Raw genomic sequence first — 19159 nt, 5'->3', positions numbered from 1 at the left:
CAAGGGCTCCTTACTGTACTGCTGAAAGCTGAGTTTGGTTACTGAGGATGCAGCACCTCAACACCAGCATGAATAAATTGTGATTAGTGCGATTCACACACAGCTTAGTGATGTCTTGAATATCTATTCACTGTGGTGCTGTAAGTCAAAGAGATAAATGGAAAATCTTTCTCCATCCAGGAGAGGAAGGTTTTTGAGAAGACTTAGGCAAAGTAATAGGAATGCCATGCTTGAATCACTAACTTGTTTCTTGCTAACATTTGCATGTTTAAAACAAATGAACAAGTATATAAACAAAAATGGAATACCATTCCCAAATGTAGACCTATCTGTAATTGGTACTCCCTTTCACTGTGAGATGCAGAACAGCCTTCAGCCATTCTTCTGGAAACTGTGAAAAAAGCAATACTGATTGACCTCTGAATGGTACACAGCTGGCCACTTCTAATTAAAATTTTCCCCTCGTCGTTCTCTGGAGGAATTTTAAAAGATTAACATGCTATCTATCTATTTCTTCCTTCGGTTTGGTTTGGTTTTCTCAATGAGCCCTTTTGAATTAAAGGCATGCAGTGAATATAGAACAGTTATTGTTCCTTATGTATTTGTTTACATGGATATGAAGGAAAGAGCAACGTGGATCTGAAATCAGACCTTTCTCTACCCATGTTAATGTCAAGATAGAAGTAATCCCAGTTAGTGAGAACTATGAACTTTCATTAAAGAAGCAGAAAAACACAGGCATAGGCATCTAAATGCTGTGAAAGCAAGTCACATCAGATATGGTATACTGAGTAGCAGTCAAGTGGTTGGGAACAGCCTGGGCATTTTTCTGCCAATTTAAATTGCCTTATGGCATTTCGATTCATATGAACCATTATTAAGTACAACCCTCTGCACTTGCCATTTGCTATATTCATCATCATGTGACTTTCTGTCACTCTGAGCAGCACTACATTCAGCCTTAAGACAGTTTCCTAGGCTGTGTTCAAGATGAGCATCTGGCTAGCAGGGAGTTTCTTTTGAGGGGATGCTAGGCATCTGTGTTTACCAGCTCTGCTGGGAGTGGAGGGCTGTCTGTCAGCGACACAGAAGCTGTGTTGATTGAGAAAGCCTCAAGAAACCTAGAAGCTAGAAACTGTGAAGAGCATGTTATGTTTGTGGAAATGCATCTTGCATTTTCTTGGAGCTTGGCACGTTCCTTAGACTTGTAACAAGCATGACCAAACTGTAGGAACCAACCCTCCTTCTTTCCTTTAGATAACTTCCTTGCCTCAGGGTATCAAGGGATAGCACTTAGCACATTTCTGAGATTTCTGAGATACCTATTACTGAAACAATAACAATACTGGGTTGTGATTGTTTCCTATAATTTTATCTATTCAGTTTCTTTGCACATGTACAGTTATTGGCTAAGAGAATCCCAAGAGTTTCTGGAAGCTCCAGCTTGTTTCTGCATACTTTTTTGGACATGGAATGTGCAATAAATCAATGCAATTGATGGTTTGGGTATGTCGCAAGAGAAGGATGATCACTGTGGTACGAAGACTATTTGAACATAAGACACCAAAACCATCAGTGTGTTCTCTGTCATTTCAGACAAAGCAGGGGTGAGCCTGGTTTCTGAGCCTGGTTTCTGTCTCAGCTAATGCCCAGCTGCAGAACATGTTGAGTAATGCCCTTGGAATGGTAAAAAAGATGTGCAACACCTTACCACCTTGCATGCTGTTTTGCATGCTCTTTCATCAGAGTCTTTGTCAGTCTGCAGTTGCACACCCAGTCATAAGCTGCTGTAATTGAAATTGCTTTGACCTGGCACTGACAAGGCAGAAAATGGGATATCAGCTCATGGTTTTTGACTTATTTAAATTTAGGTAATGGAGGAATGCACACAATAACAGAGTGCACCAGAAGGATAGACTTTTTTTTGGTAACAGTGGAAGTAGCATGAAAATAATCTTCCCCAAGGATTGCTGAGATATTTAAATACATTCAGTGTGGAACTCTAAATTGGAAATTGTTTAAAGCACACCTCAGAGCTTCACATGATCTCTACCTCCAAAGTTTATGCCTGAAATTAATTTGAAATCCACATTATTTTTTTCCATTACACTCTTCATCCCACTGGAGAAAGAGTCCTAAAACTACCACAGTGATATATCCTACAGCAATTGCTTTCTGATGTGTCTCATAATTTTCTTCAGCTATTGTATTTTCATATTTATTTATAATGTGTAAATATGAACAATACTTTGTTGTGAATACTAAATGCTAATGATAAAAAAATAATGAATAGTATTGGACACGTATAAATGATTGTCAGGAACATTTAAATGATAGTATGTTTATTGGTACTGAAAAGTGAAATTAATATAAATAGAATATAAAGGGATTTGCAGCACTTCTAATGTGTAATATGGACAGTTTGAAATTCTGAGGGATTACCTGCAAAGGAGCTGTTTGTTTTCCTTCTTTTTCCTTTTGTTTGTATCCCCTTTGGAGAATCCCTAAAGCAGATCTGACCTCAGCCAGAACAAAACCTTTGTTGTTGTAAAATGTCACAGGGCAGTACATACGAGATGAGAGATTGAATGTCTTTCAATCACATAGTGACAAAGAAATCCCAGAACAGCAGGAAAAAAAAAAAGGGTTTTGACCATAAGCAAACAGATGGCCAGACTGAAAAAGACCATCATCATGGAAAAGAATTCCCACACCCACCCTCTCAATCACTTGCTGTTTCGGGACATTTGGTATACTGCATCACGTTTTTGCATCCATTTAATTAAGGCGAGGGTTTTAGAATGAGAAACTCCTTGTTTTCTCTGAAAGTTGTGCTAAAAAAGAAAGATAATGGAAACTATTCTTCCTCTTATCTTGTGAAATGTTTGTGCGTGTTTTTCCCTTGCAAGAATAAACAAAAATAATCTGCATGCAAACTATTAGGGGTAGAGTGCCTTGACTTACATGTTTCTGAGTAGGGGTGTTGTTATGTGTTGGGCATGATATCAGTTCTTTACTGCACAGTTAAATAAGCGAAACCATCACTCTCTTAAACAACTATAATACAGTCAAAAGAAACTCAAACTGGCATCTTCAGATTCATGAACTCACAAATATTGGACAGGAATTTCTGTAAAAAATAATAATAATAATTTGACCATACGTCACCCTTATAAAACAAATTTTATAAGAAAAAATGGGGAACATTACCCTTTATTCTCCAGAATTACAATACAAGCTGGAAGAAGCTGGAAAAGAAATGGTAAAAGAATTTTTGCTTACAGAATGAAAAGATGAACACGTATTTATTTATGCAAAAAAAAAAAAAAATACATATCAATATCAGCACATGTATGATAGTCCTCATTTTTTTTAGTAGTTTTATCCAGTATTTGTATTTAAAAGCAGAAATACATCCAGATAATTAATATAATTATAAAATGCCCTAACATTTTGTCGTTGAAATCACTATAAGGTAAATTACTTTTCTACATTCAGATAAGGAGATTCGAAAAACGAAAAAAAGAATTTGAGGGTCTTCATGGTTGGCATCACGAACTCCTGACCTTTCACTGTGAATCAACTGTTAAACTAAGTGACAAGCCTAGCATTCTAATGGAAGATTTCCTGCTGATCAGTGTCACATTTTGGGTGCACCTCTGTTCCTATTGCTTCCTAATTATATGTTTTTATCAATATAAAGTAAGTCAATGTTATCGTATGCTTTATTTATTTATTTTTGGTTACTTTAATGGACACTGCTTGTTTTATTTTTATTTTTATTTTTTAAGTGCAACGCTCACTTTTTTTTTCTGAATATTTCTATAAGTGCCTGTTTTTCTGCAGTTATGTGTTACAAGCTCTACTGTTCCTTTGTTAAATGCATGCATTTTTCAAGTGCACTGGAAATGTTAGGGGTATGAACTATAGAGACAGTAGTGCGAAACAAAGTACTCCTCTAATAAAGACAATCCAGCTTTGAAATCAAAAGGTTACTAGCGTGCAAGCAGAAAGAAAAAGTCTGCTGTCTGAATGCTATCTAGGCAATTGGCTGTTCCAGACCTATGACCATTCCTTTTTGCCCAAGTTTATTGCAACTATGAGCATATGTTACTTCCAGAGCACATAACACATCCATCAAACTCTATTTTTCCTTTAAGAATTTTAAGAAATTTGCATGCAGTCATTTTAAGAGCAATGTACAGTACCTTAAGGCTAGTCCAAGCCTCAGTATTTCGTCTTAGTACTGAAGTCTGCATATTAAAGAGTGGAATTGGCGGCCACTGATATGCTCAGTCAAGTGAAATAAATGAGGCATAATTCCAAAACTACTGCACTGGACAGAATTAGGCTACATGTGAAAGTGCAGAGGCATTGCGTGATTTTACATAGAAAAATACTAAATGATGTTTAATATGGAATCTTTTTTACTGTAGGCTGTAATTGCAGAAAATCTCACAAGTGTAGAAAATCTCATGACTAGAAAAAATCCCACTTCAGCTGAACAGAGATATTCAAATGTACAGCATCCATCAAGCAGTTTTGTATTTTTCCTATGTTCCTTATGTACAAAAAAACCAAGACACATTCATCTCTACTGGGAACATTTTCCAGGGTGTTAACAGGTTCTAGAGATCACTGATGTGGTGGATTGATCCTGCACAGCAAAAAAACCACCACTCAGCAGTGTGCTCCCCCCTTGCCTCTCCCAGAAGGATGGGAAAGAGAACTAGGAGCAAAAAGCAAGAAAAAACTCATAGATGGAGACAAATTTTACTATGTGGTGGGGGGAAAATAAAAAGAAAGAGAGAAAAAAAGGAAAAAAAGAGGGAAAAGAAGCAAACAAAAGAAAAAATAAACATCAACAACAAAAAACCCACAGGAAATGCAAAGGCAAGAACTCAATACCTTCTAAAAGCAGACCAATGTTATCAGTCTGAGCAATAGTGGATTGCCTTCCAGTTTTTATTGCTGAGCATGTCATCATCATTACAGAATTCTCTCTGAGTCAGTTTGGGTTAGCTGCCTTGGATGCATTCCTTCCACATCTTTTACCAGCCCCTACCTGCTGCTTGTCGTAGCAGAAAAAGTCTTGATGATGTGCAAGAGCTGTTCAGCAATAGTTAAAACACGAGTGTGTTATCAACACTGTTATCCACCAGCCCAGAGCCAGTACTGTACAGCCTGCTATGAAGAAAGCTAAATCTTTTCCAAACAAAGTACAATTGATTACAAAAAGAATGCCTAGCAAAGGAGTCTAAGTCATTGCATGCTGCTTCCAGCCACTTTACAAAAATATTTTTCTGGTACTAGGAGAATATCAGAAGTCATTTTTGCAGCTTGTTCCCATCTCTCTACTGATAACTGTGGAAGAAAGTTACTGGTAACTGTGACACAGAGAAAATTCTCCACAGATCTTTTGTCTATGATTTCTACACAATTCCATATCTATGAACTTAAAGGAATTACGTGGAAAAGTTAGTGCTTTTCTCCTGAAAGGAAACCAATGACAAACATAGTTTTGTAAATCAATTTAGGGTGTAAAGAAAATATAAGAATTGCCCAGAATTTTTATCAAAGATAAGAATGCCCATTACTTTGTTCCCTTTCTCGCCCTAATTTTCCCTAAAGAAAAAAAAAAAAAAAAAGGAAAAAAAAAGTACTGACCCATGGTTTTCAAAATGAAAGATAGAACAGAAATAAGACCTAATAATAACTTTGTGATTTGAATATGTAGCACACTGCTGCTATTAATCAGCCAACTGTACCTAAGATTTGATAGATTCTAGCTTTCCAAACCTACTTATATTTTCAGACACCTTAGCTGTTTATCTTTTTTTTCGATTATAGTTTCTTTAAATAACCCATCAGCTAATAAGTTAAAGAACTTGATATCAAGGCATGATTACGATCGATTGGCCTTGACTTCCAGTCTTTGATTCAAATGAGTTCTTTGTCAAAATCCTATAAATGCACTAGAGAAACACATTGATACCAGATGCCATGTTTGTATGAAAGTTCCATCTGGCCGTCGTAAACACGTTAGATCTTTGGCATCATGACAGCAATACAGTAAAATTATGGTAACCTGAAAAACATGGACATTTTATTGTGTTATTTGGACACTTTTCAGAAATGTTCTGTGTCAGAATATCTCCGTTCTGAGTCTATGCATGTTACCAACACATCACTTTTAATACAAGTAAAAATAACTGAGGTCACTTGTTTTATCATCCTATTTTGGATCCCAAAGACAGTGTATGGTTTACCTCAAGCTGAGAAGTTTACTGCCGGGATATAGATATCAATGTAGCTTCACTAGCTGTTAAGTTTGTAAGTTTCATGACTTATTGTGTGATGGAATCTGTTTAGGTGTTGAGCAACATTAGGATCATCTTTGGCAGTAGTCCACATACATATGTTACAAATGTTCTTCTCTTTTGATGTGTAACTAAATCTTTCTGTTAAATAGAATGAAGGGAAATAGAGAGTAACACATCTTACTTTCCACCTATATTCTCTCATGTTCCCCTAAAATGAAGAGAACTGCCTGCTTTTGTGATTCCATATAAAACCTTTGAAAAAGTGCAAAACATTGTCCCTTTTCTCTCTTTCTGAAAGACAGTAAAGATAAAACAAAAAATGGCCAGAGAACAGAGGTTCATACACACTTCAAGACAACAAGGTTTGCAGAAAGTTCTTGTGAAAAGCCTTGTTGCATTAATTCTCTTTCCAGAACAGAAAAAAAAATCTCCATAGTGTTATAACCCAGTGCCTGGGTATTTCTGCCAGCTGCATTCAGATAACTCCAAGTGCATTTCAATTCACATTCCTAATTTTGCACTTGCATGCTTACAGTATTCTTTGGTATTCCTTCACAGAAACATATCTCAATTCCCATGTTTCTTTTAGATTTCCATGTAATTTAAAGACTCGATGAAGCCATTTTAATCATCTCCTTTATTTATTCTCAGCAGTCAGCATTGGACTTGTTTGTTGATTGTTGAGATTTTACAGAAATTTTGGCATAAAATCATTGTTAGCTTGGAAATTATCATAAAGCCAATGATGTCTCAGGACATAGAAAATAGCACAGGAAATAGATTAGAAAGCTTGCAGTCTGAACTAGGCATTATCTTAAATCTGGCTTTGAACCTGCATAAGACTTCTGAAGATCTAAAGCAGGGACTCTACTGATGAGCACATAACTTGACAACTAGACTGAAGAGTGTAATTAATTAGAATTAAACCAGCAGCCCAAACTGAATATTTATTTATATAACGTTGACATAAATACTCATTTCAGTCTGTTTTAGAAATATCTTTCCTGCATGGTATAAATCATAGATCAGCCTGAGACCAGATATTTTGTCATGCGCATCTACCAGATGAGTTTAAACAGAACTTGGTATTTCCTTTCTTGGCTTTGTTTCTTTGAGATGCTGAGGACTTTCTGGGATGTCATTATAAAAAGAAAGAAATCTCCAGACTTACACTAGGCTCTTTGCCATTCTCAGACATTTGGTTTTCATTTTGTGGAGTATTATAATTGGAAAAAATGTTGTTCTGGAATTTAGATTTGGCATTCTTGAGCTCAGCAATGCAAAGATGAGAGCTCATCTGAAGATAATTCAATATAATAACGTGTTTCACAGGCTCCTAGGACTATCAGTCACAGTAAAATCCAGAATTAATAGTAGGACTTGTCCCTCCCTATAGAATTTTACACAGATTGGAAAGAATACAGGTCAGTGTCAGCATAAGATTTAAATGTTGCTGTGTATTAATTACAATAGCGCAAGTATCAGATCTCCTATGACACTAAGAAAGTGATAGTACTTTCAGTGAAAATTTAGTTTTATAGATACCAATCTTTCCCATCTGTGAATCAGTAGTGTTCCCATAGTTTTCAACGCATATTGCAAAGGGTAAAATAACTGCTGAAAAGTGCCTGGTAACCTGCATTTCACTTCAGACTACAAAACTTTTGAAATCCTAAAATATGTGAGCCCAGATCAAATTAAAGTGACTACGGCAATTTTATCCCCTAGCTCAGCTCAAATGCATCTGTTCCCGCATTGTGAAATGTGTGACATAGGCTGCACTCAAAGAATCACTGGCTTGTTCCAGCTGCAGTGTGCTAGTCAGCTCTTTGTGTGGTCTTGTGTGAAGCACTTTGCTCCAGCCTCCACAGCTGCACTGTAGGCAGTGGGTGAAGGGGATCACAAGGGAAGCACTTAATTTGGTGTCACCCCAAATAGCTGTGGGGGAAGCGTATAAAGCTGTGAGAAATGGGTTCAAAGGCCAGTTTGCTCCCACTGGGCAAAAGAAATGGTAAAAAAAAAAAAAAAAGAAAAAAGCAGATACTGTTTCCAGGTTCATTCAATAAGACAAAGGCTAATCAGTTACCAAATTATTTACTTGTGCTCTGCGGTGAGTTGACCTTGCCTGGCTACCAGACCCATCCACTCTCTCATTCCCTCAGCCCTGCAAGGAGAGGGGAGAAAATGTGATGGAAAACCTTGTGAGTCTGGGTAAGAACAGGGAGAAAAGCCTGCAGTGGGGCAGGAGAGCTTGGGCAGCTGCTGCCCACCAGGAGGTGAAACTAATTGTCCCCCTGCAGCCTGGGGAGCTGTGCCCTTCCACTTCTAACAGAAGGTAGTGGCCAGATCATTGAAATCTTTCCACATTTGTGCCAAATAAATTAAACAAAATGATGTTAAAACACTCAAAACCAAGACGAAAATGTCTGAGACACCTATAAATGCAGCATATGTTCATCGTAAGGTTTGACTGGCTTTCTAAAAAGTTCTGTTTTCCTTGATTCATGGTTTCCATCTTTAAATAAAGAGACAAGGTGGACTGAACACATACTTCAGTATCTTTCACTGTGAAAAATTATCTATCTAAGAATCAGTAAACAAAGCAAAACATGAAGGTATTTCTTCTGGAAATGATCCAAGTGCTTATAATTGAGGTCCACAATTTTACTTTTAGAAACACATTTAAAAACACTTTACTTTCAATCCCATTTGCTTATTTTTCAGTCCTATTTGTCTGCCCTTAGAACAGCCTTATTCCTTTATCTTCTCTTTTACTTCTGCAACCTGTTCTGCCACAGCACTACAATGCAGACCCCTTGCTAAAATTTCATTATAAATTGTAGTGACAAAAAAAAAGAATGTCATTCTTGCAAGGTGTTTGTAAGCTAAAGAATCGTGAATTTCTTGCTGAGATATTTTGAGAATCATTATATTTACAGTGTGAAATAAGGGTCTCATCATCTACTCAGTTACCCTGCATTTCCCAAGCTTCATTACAAAGGTGTTAAGGGAGACAAAGTCAAGAGCCTTGCTGAAGTCAAGATACACAACATCCATTGCTCTCCTCAATCCACCCAGTTGGTCATGTGTCACGGAGTTGACCAGATCAATCTATGTCCGTGACAGGGGCGACAGGCCTCTGCCCTCCCCCCCCACCCCAGTCCCACAAAAAATGGGAAGGAAGGAAGGGAGGAAAAGAGGAGCGGCAACAGTCTATGGAGGAAAACTTATTTTACTATAATATCGGAATACAAAATAACACAATATATACAATTTAATTGAAATTGAGATTAATAAATCAGACAAGATGAGAGAGAGAAAGTTCCCGGGACCGATTCAAACCTGAAAAGCTTGGAACGGCTAGGAAAGCACCTCCAGCACCCACTGCAAGGCAGCAAGAGAGCGCCCCCCCCACCCGGAAGGGCCAGATCCCGTGACTGCTGTAATGTACAGGGATAGGTACTTGGAATTGGGGCAGTGACACTTTAATGCCCCATACACTACATGATATTTTGATGTGGAATACTGAAATCCAAAAACAAAAAAAAAACAAACCAAAAACAAAAACACAGAACCATGACATCGTGACATCATAGAACCCACCAGATTGGTCAGCCATGATCTCTTCCTAGCACAACTGGAATCCAGCCTTTGTTCATCTTCCATATATTTTGGGTGTCCAGCTTGAATGCAGCATTCTTTTTTTCTGTGTTTCAGGACACAGTTTCCCTCATTTTGACTAGCAGTAGAATAAGTAAGGGATTACTACGAATCAAAATATGAATCAAACTTTAATGAGATTATAATAGGCTTTTGAGGATCTATAAAGCTTTTTCTTTTCTTTTTCCAATATGTGCAATCCAAAGTTGGTGTATTGCTACTTAATTATGATTCTATGCTCTGTAGTTGACTTCTTTACATTAAAAAAAAAAAGAAAGAAAAAGAAAAAAAAAAAGAAAGAAAGAAAAACAAATTATTGGAAAATTTGCTTAAAAATATCTCTATTATATTCTCCAATATGTGATTTCTTTAAGTGTTTTTCCATCTATCTGGAGCTGTAATGGTATCAAGATCAGAAAGGAATCCAAATTTTAAAAGTAAGAAAAATTTAAAATAAGTATGTGTGTTTGCTGTAGTTTTCTGAAGTTGTACTGGCTTACAGATACCAAACTACCCACAAAAATAGGCTTATCAGAGCCTTGCATGTGATTTCTGTTGATTTGTTTCAAATGAAGGACTCAACAAAAATCATATTTTTTCAAAAGGTTCTTTGGCAATTAGTTAGGCTCCTTTTTTAATTATCAATTATGCTAATGTTTCAGAATTAATGAGCAGCTAATAGCTGGAGAGTGTCCATGATTACAGTAAAAACTTAATAGAGATTATACAGATACCTTATTTGGCATATAAGAAATACATGAACTAAACATCTTTGACAAACCATATATTGGTCAAATCCATTTACTTAATGTGACTAATGTCTTCTGGACATAACACATTTCATTTCTTGTAACCATGGGTCATCATGCTACCCAGTCAAGCATGAAAAGTTACTTTGGAAAACACATGGAAAGAAAGAAGTACTACTTCAGAAACACTGCTTTCATGATCTTGAGAAGGTCTGAAGATGGTAGCACAAGTGAGTAAAAATATGTAAAGATATGTATGGGCTTTGTTGTGCAGGGTGTATTTTTATACTAGAGTGGTTCCAAGAGCTAAACTCCAACATCATTTATACAAATGATAACTGTTTGCTCAGTGTGTTTTGCTGTTGCTTTCAAATAAATCTGAGAGATGTAGTAGTAAGAATTCTGCTGTTATTCACCACTATCAAAAATGTTATAACAGAGGAAACTTTGAACTTGGGTGATATGACAGGAAAGGGCTGTTGCAGCCCATGATGTGTGGTTGCTCCTCATAAATTCCCCTGAACCACAGGCCTCCACTGCTGCTGCATGCATCGTCTCCATGTCAGTTCTGGAAAAGCTGGTTTGCAGAGTTATTGATACCACAACAAAGCACTTGAATATATTTGTCAAAGGCAAGAATGTAAAGGCAAAAAGATAAAACCTGTAACAGTGAGTATTTTCGTTTCAGAAAAGAGTACTGCATGCTTGAATGCACATAGAAAAATATTTTTGCTTCAGGAAAATCTTACAGGCTCACAAACAGGAAACATAAAAGAGAAGTAGAAAGAGAGAGAGAAAAAGTGGTGGAGGAGATGACTTTGCAGCAGGGTGCCAAAGAAATTGTGACAGAATAATCACAGAGAGTTCCTCCTTGAAATCTGAATTTCGGTCTAGAAGAATAATTTCTGTTTAACATTTCGTAGCCATTTTACAACGTCATGCATCTGCATAGGAATTATGAGAGAAAGTTGTATCTCTTCTTACCTTTAACCTGGTTGTGACTCTGATATTTTAATCTAATTTTGAAAAAATAATAACATTTTTTCTTGGGCTGTTCTTCCAATTCCTTTGAATAATAAAAGCTCCAAAAAAAAAAAACAACCAACCAACCAACCAAACAAACAAACAAAAAAAACAGTCATTAGTACTGTTGACTTCAAAAAGGAATATCTGTGTTCTCATCAGTATACTAAGATACCTTAATATTCTCTCACTGCTGAACTCTGTTACTTGTCCTCATTGGCTATCCATTTCTGACCTTTCAAGCAGTCTGTAAATCAATTTGTGGAAGCCTGCTCACTCTCTGCAAAGCATCTGCAAAGCCTCCAGATGTAATTTTTGATGACATACACATCTCTGATTTCCAGTAGTGAATCTACAATGAGTGAAGAGGATACCTCAAGGGCATTGCAAATAAGCATACAGTTGGGGGCACCAGCCTGAAAGATGTTTCTGGATACGTACGTAGACAGGAAACCTAGTAGTCATACAAATAACTATTTTCTTCTGCCTGTAGCTAAGTTCTCTGGACTATCTGTCTTTGCTGGGCTGTGCACTCAAATTAGAGGTCAGAATTTACTTCTCAAGTAAAGACACTTACAGATCAGCAGAAACAGAAATTCAGACATCACATTCAGAATCATGATGAAGTCTCTTGCATAATGACTGTTAGTACCTGATGTAGCTTTTTCTGCATTCAGCCCAAGAGCTGGTCGTAGAAAAAGACAAATTGTAGTCCAAATTCTCCAAATAAATAAAAACTTATTCAAAAACAAACTTATTCACTGTTTTTAACAATTGAGCTTTAAGATCTTCTCAAAAACAGATGCAGACTTCCCAAAAAGGAAAGTTACCATCATTTTTTTGTACTGATGGAAAACTTTGCATTTTCACTTTATGAATGCAAGCATATGCTGAAATCCCTTGTCTTTGTTTTGGATGGATGTTTTGAGTTACTCTTACTTGGACAATCTCATAGTCTAGAACTTAACTTAGTTCATTTACTTCCCCAGCCAAACGGTCAGTGGATTCTAGCATTTTAGGATACTAATGATTTAACTGTATCTAGAGACTATAAGTTTACTATTAGCGTTAGAAGCTGACAATCAATGAAGTTGAGATGGTAATACCAAGGCTTTTTACAGTGATTTACTGAGAACCTCTTTTTGCTATGTGTCTCCCTCGACAGCTTTGTTGAGGTCATAAAACCATGGATATTTATTACGTTCTTTTGTCTTTCACTTGGAAGCCAACATATTCAATAAATGTTTTATCTGGAGTTATTTTTATAACTTTAATCTGTGCCTACTTCATAAATAAAATGTTACAGTAAATCTGTCAGCATGATGAAAGAAGGTGAAAGAAGATTCTAATCCAGTGCAGTGAGAAAATGAAATTGATTACAAAATGTTATAAACAAATATTATGTATTCACCCATGAAAACTGATTTTTTACTTTTAGAGAAAAGGACAATTATCTAAGAAAGATTGCACATTAAAAACAAGAAAAGAAACTGCTGTGCCTGAAAAAGAATGAGCTTCAAATGTAAGTCTTGGTTCACAGATGGAAAGGACAAATCCACAATTGATTTTAATTGAAGGTAACATTTTTGCATATGGTGCTGAACAAATTTACCAGAGTGAAGGGAATGATCAATTTTGCTTCCATAACCTGGTAATGAGAACTCTCCTCAGCACTGTCTATATTTCCTTTCTAGTGAGAAATATATTAAGCATGTAATATATATGTATTCTTAAAGTTCTGGCTTCTGAATTGTTAAGTCCATATAAGTCCCAAGACAAACAGCAGGCATACAGCTTATTAGATAGAGCAGATTTCTTTGCCTTATGAGAGTAGTATCAATTACTATTAAAGTCTTTGAACCCATATATCCTACGTTCCCTTGAATGATAGGCACAATAAAAGCAGTATAGTTGGTCTGTGTGTCTTGTTTTTCCTCTTCCTGCAGCTTAGTAAGTAATTTTCTGCCTTATCCATCCCTATCTCTGACCGCAATCAATGCTGATAATAAAAGGTTCACATGACATCCAATTCTTCATGAAAGTAGCTGTGTGCAGCTCAGCTGTCATACTGCCATAGCCAATAAATGTCAGCACAAAAGTACACAGTCAGTAAAAAAAAAGAAAAAGAAAATTTTAAAAAGACAATAACACCTGATGTTCTCATAATTTCTGTCAGTTTTGTGTCACAAACTAAAGCAAGTAAAGAACAGCAAAAAAACAGCAAGCTATGTCCACAAAAGGAACAGCTTACTGGACGTTTTTGTCAGTACCTCAGAAAATTCTGAAGTCAAATCATGTGTTGGCATTTTAGGTTTAAAATATATGCACAAATTTTTTGGAAGTGGTGAAGTTTTTAGTTTGGATGAGTGGTTTGGAAAAGTGACCTTAAGAGTAATATATAAGATCTCTTTTCAAGGCTTGGCAGCAGAAACTAGAGGTTGCATTAATAATCTAGGCCTTCTGATATGGCCCCTAGTTCTTTCAGTCTGGTAGTGCTGCTTAATTTGATGAAAGCACTGTAATTTCCAAGGCCTTACATTTGTTATATATAGCTTGGAAGGTAAATATTCCATAAACTTAGTATTATTCAGCATGTTTTCACATTAGTGTCTTAATAAGCAATCTTTATGTTCTGAGAAATGCAATACAGTGTTGTTTTTCTATAAAGTAAGCTATAGGTATATATGTATGGCTTATCTAGAACTGTGTGCAGTAAAGCTATACTATGTATAGTATCTTCTTTGTACCTTTAAAGATGTACATTTCTTACATGGTAAACATTTTCTCTCAACCCTATGATAAGCTGTCTTCAAAAAAAGGAATATAGAACAAAATGTCTCTAATCAATAAAAAAATTTTTGCTTAGCATAAACAACTTTGACTCTTCCCCGGGATTTTAGATGGATGATCTATCCTTGTATAGCCTATAAAAATTTGTGTGCAGTGATCTCTTTAGTAGAGGTATTTTTTAATTTATTCTATGAGGTGGAATTGTTGTTCCTTTTTATTTTTTAAACTGAGTCAAATTTACTGACTATCTTGTCACATATAATACAGAATAAATCATCCTGGGTGCATATGATCCAATCTTGCAATCTGTAGCAAAGAAGAATTAATGTCCTTCTAAGAGGAGAAACCGTTGGCACCTACTGGATTGTCCTTGTGAAAAACCCTGTGTTTGAGATCAGAGGTTGAATACAAGGAGACATTAACAGACTATATAAAAGATTTATTCTTAGAGTGCTATGCATCAGATTAATCAATATTTTCATCTGTTCAAGTCAATTTGAAAGCTTGATAAAGGGCAGTGCTCACTGACTCCATTTACTACTAATAATGTTTACTGCTATTTACACTGTTTCACCCACCCAGACCACCCAGACCACTTTTGCTGTAAGGCAGAGTGCTGAGCTAAGCAAGAAAAGAATGTGTGGCCATCAAAAACATGATAAATCTATGGATATTTTGTCAGCCATAGATTTCCTCATTTTTGCTTTGCCAGAGGGCTTCTTTGTTCTGCGTGGCTGCTTAACAGAGTATGAAGGAAGGCAATCACATGCAACCCATGAGTAATTTTCCTGATACCAGGGTAATTATTAGTGACTTTATGGTAAGCTGCCTTACTGGTGACCTCCTATGTATATTTTAGAAAAGTTTTCTTGACATGACTATCAAACAAAGGGTGTTAAATTCTGTTGATGCTGACATACAAGGAAAAATAACTATTAAAATCTTAACACTAGCTATGGTCTAAACATGACCTTAAAGAGATGTTGTGAGACAAGCAGAAAGATCAGGGAGTAAATTTAATAGGATTTGCTGTTCATTGCCACCACAGGACAGTAAAGAAGCATAAATTTGCCTGGTAGCAGCATAAATTTGCCAGGCGTCTGTCTGTCTGTTTCATCTAACGAAATACAGAATTGGCCAAACTGATCTTTGGTTTTGTCTGGTGGTCAGAAGAGGAAAGAGCTGTATCAGATTTGCAAAGAAGCTAAAAATTATTAAGAGAAACCTTCACATGAATCTGCAACAAGGCTTTTTCCTTTGGAAGGGTGACTATTGTAGCTGGAAAAGGTTTCAATTAATGTGATGGTAATTGTATGCACAGAGAGGAGTTTTAGGGTGAGCCCAGGATATGGGTAAGCTTTCTTACCCATATCTACTCTCTTTTTGTTATTATAATCTACTTTGCCAAACTCTCTTGTTTATTTCATAATTATAACTTCTTTATATTCATTGACTCTACACCGTGAGAGAATCTAAATTCTTAAATATTTGCTCTCAAGGCTTGCAAAAGTAGCTGTGAAATGCGTACAAATTAAGAAGGCTTAATCAACATGGTTTTAGTTTAGCTGTTTTACCACAGCTACATGGTTTATTTTAAATTGCTGGGGCCTATACTTCATAAACTACAGTGAAAATACATTATTTTTTCAAAATAACACAATGTCTTAATAATGCCACCATCGAAACAATTTGATAATTTCTTCTGGATTAAAAATATGAATTTAAAAACTGTGTTTATAAATGTTAAAATATAATCATTTAAATTCAAACAATAATTTATAAGCAAATGAATTATTTAATAATAACTGTAAGAGTCAAACTTATCACTTAATAGGACCCCCCCCCTCGTGAGTGATGTAGTAGTGGTACACTTGGTCCCATTCTGTACTGTTGAGGTGCTAAAGTTCCCTTACATCTTGGTGGTAAATTGAAGTACGAAAAATTCCTTTCCAAGCTTAATAGAATAAAATAAAAATAAATCCAGAGCCCCTGACAGGACCATTATGTTAATGATAAGGTTCCTTATAAGATGTGTTGTTCAGGTACATTCAAATAGAAGACAATTACCTACAAAACCTTGAAAAACAGAAAAAAAAAGTTGAGTGGGCTAAAATTAAGTCTAGAATATTCAGCTTGCTCCATGCAGCTCAATATTGATGGCCTGCAGCTGACAAGCACATTTAATGGCAGCAATGAAAGAGTCTGGTAGGAAAGAAAATAAGCACTCAGTCCCACCTCCAAACAAGACCTCTCTCTTGAAGTAGCCCCATCTTCTCAGAATCTAGATTTTTTACCCAGTATTATCAAAATTGATGGGTGTAGAAGTCTTTATGCATGACAACTGGTGAGTCGTCTGGTGTCAGGAGTGCAGAGTACTTCGCAACAAGAAAGAACATGTTTCCTATAAAGATGAATAAAAACAAACTAATAAACAAAAAAAAGAGTTTTTCTTTAAAGCACATATGGATAGTATGGCATTTCCCTCTTTGCTGTCATCCTACACCAGTACCTATTGGTCTTCACCTAATCTTAACATTACCATGTTTTGTACCTCACTGGAATGCAGATCTGCAAGTCAGACAAACTTAATTAACCTGGCAAGCTGCCTTACTGTCAAAAATAATTCAAAAACAATTTCTCTCAAATTAGCTAAAAAGCATTCAAAAGTAGCCAAAACATTTCTGTAATTTTTTTTTCCTTTATAGTGCTTTTTATCAGTTATTCCTTTCCTCTATTTCCCTCTCCTCATAGGAATAGGTATCAATTCTGGCAGCACGTTTGTCAACTTCTAGAGGGCTGGAGGTAGAAGACTTGCTTCAATAAGACAAGTACTGCATAAATAATTGCTTCTTACATTTTTTAAAACATATCCTTCCTGCAGATAATCTTCAGGAACTGCCAACCTCCTTATTAGCATTCTGCTGGAGAGAAGACGAAAAAATAACAGCTGCCAGAATCCTCCAAAGAATCATCACCTGCCATGTCAGCTATCACAATTCCAGCTGCTGTTGTTATCATTTAATAGGCACACTGTAAAAATATCTCAAGGATATCTTATTTGAGAGCTCTTTTTATTAAACTTTCCACAAAGATACGGAAATGAGAACCCTATCCCAAGGTCTTTCTTGTTGCTATGAAATGCTATATGTGCATAAGGAAAATAAAAAGCTGAAACGGTGGGATTGCTGCCAGGCACCATCCAGTAGGTTCATTTTCAGACTGTATTTTAGTGCCTCCCAGATGAAAAAGCAGGGATGGTGGTGGTTGTGGTTGTGTTTATAAAGTAAAATGGTTTGGATATTTTCTGCTCAGGTGGAAGAGGCCTCATACTGCTAAGGAGAGTACTGTGTTATCAAAACTGACAACTTTGACCTAAGCAAAGACATAACTCGATCACACAGTAAAACTGAAGATATGATAGAAAGAAACAGCATAGCATATGGAGATCTATCAGTGAGATGCAGAGAGAGATGAAAAGAGAAGGAAAAAATCATTTCTAGATCAGCGAGCTACATTAAGACCTCAGGGAAATGAGGTTACAGGTAGGACTGCAGACAGACAATGGTTTCCAGGAACCAATGCATTGAATGAGTTTATCAGTTTTTTTCTCTAAAACAGAATATTTTCAGAACCACTCAGTGATTTGGGTTGACTGCTTGCTGAGTGTCAAGTAAAAATCCGATCTGATTTCCAGAGTCAGTAAACAAATAGCTGTCTGCAGTGACCAAACAATGCTTCGCACAAAAAACAAATCATACATTTGAAGGTGTCCACTCCTGCTGTTACGTGCTGGCTGCATAAGAAAGATTAGCTGATTTTGCACATAGCCTTTCGTATCATTTCAGAGTGACCAGGACAAGAAGAAAAATCTGAGATACGGAGAAAGCTAAGAAGATGTTGAGCATCATGAATTCCTGTTTTCCACTAATTTCCAAAGAAATTCCAAGGCTCAGAACTAGAAAAAAGACTCAGTGTCTAGTTCTTTTTCCCCTTTTCTTCTGGAGTACTGCATACAGAAGAATTAATATGTGTTCATCTTTCAGTCTCTTCTTGCGATTTTGCTTTTTGAGTAAAGAACTGGAGATTGTTTCCACAAGATTTTAGGAATGTGACCAGAATCTGTGCACAGAAATATTTTTTACAAGCTACAGTTGCTTGCCATTTTGGAGCCAGTTATCTAAGATGACATGGGTCAGCTCTAAACTAATCAAAGCTTTCTATTGCTCTATAAAGCCTTCCTAGGTAACTAAATACCAGTGATGACATCAGCAGCTTTCTGTCTCTGAGTCAATATTAAGAATCACAGAATGATGGAGAACAAGAGTAAATTACACTTTCTGGTTGTACTATAGCCAATACATGATGAGCCAATCCATAGCTCAGCTGGTACACAGCAACAGACAACTGTTAGCAGCTTTAAGAGAGTTCTAATGTGAGTTACTGAGTACCCTTCACTACCAGAGGTCAAAGGACTGAGAAAAGTCTCAGCCCCCCTGCAGTGCATCTTCCAAGGAAATCAACATAACTTATAAGATTCGTTTCTGTCCTGATCTTCAAGTTTCAAAATTAACTGAAATGGAGAACAATTTGTACTTCTGTTTCCGAGTACTGAAA

This window comes from Centrocercus urophasianus, unplaced genomic scaffold, assembly GCF_019232065.1.
Source record: "Centrocercus urophasianus isolate 14NV4802_14NV808 unplaced genomic scaffold, USGS_Curo_1.0 seq_21, whole genome shotgun sequence".
NCBI classification, from domain to species: domain Eukaryota; kingdom Metazoa; phylum Chordata; class Aves; order Galliformes; family Phasianidae; genus Centrocercus; species Centrocercus urophasianus.
This window is presented reverse-complemented; position numbering follows the sequence as displayed.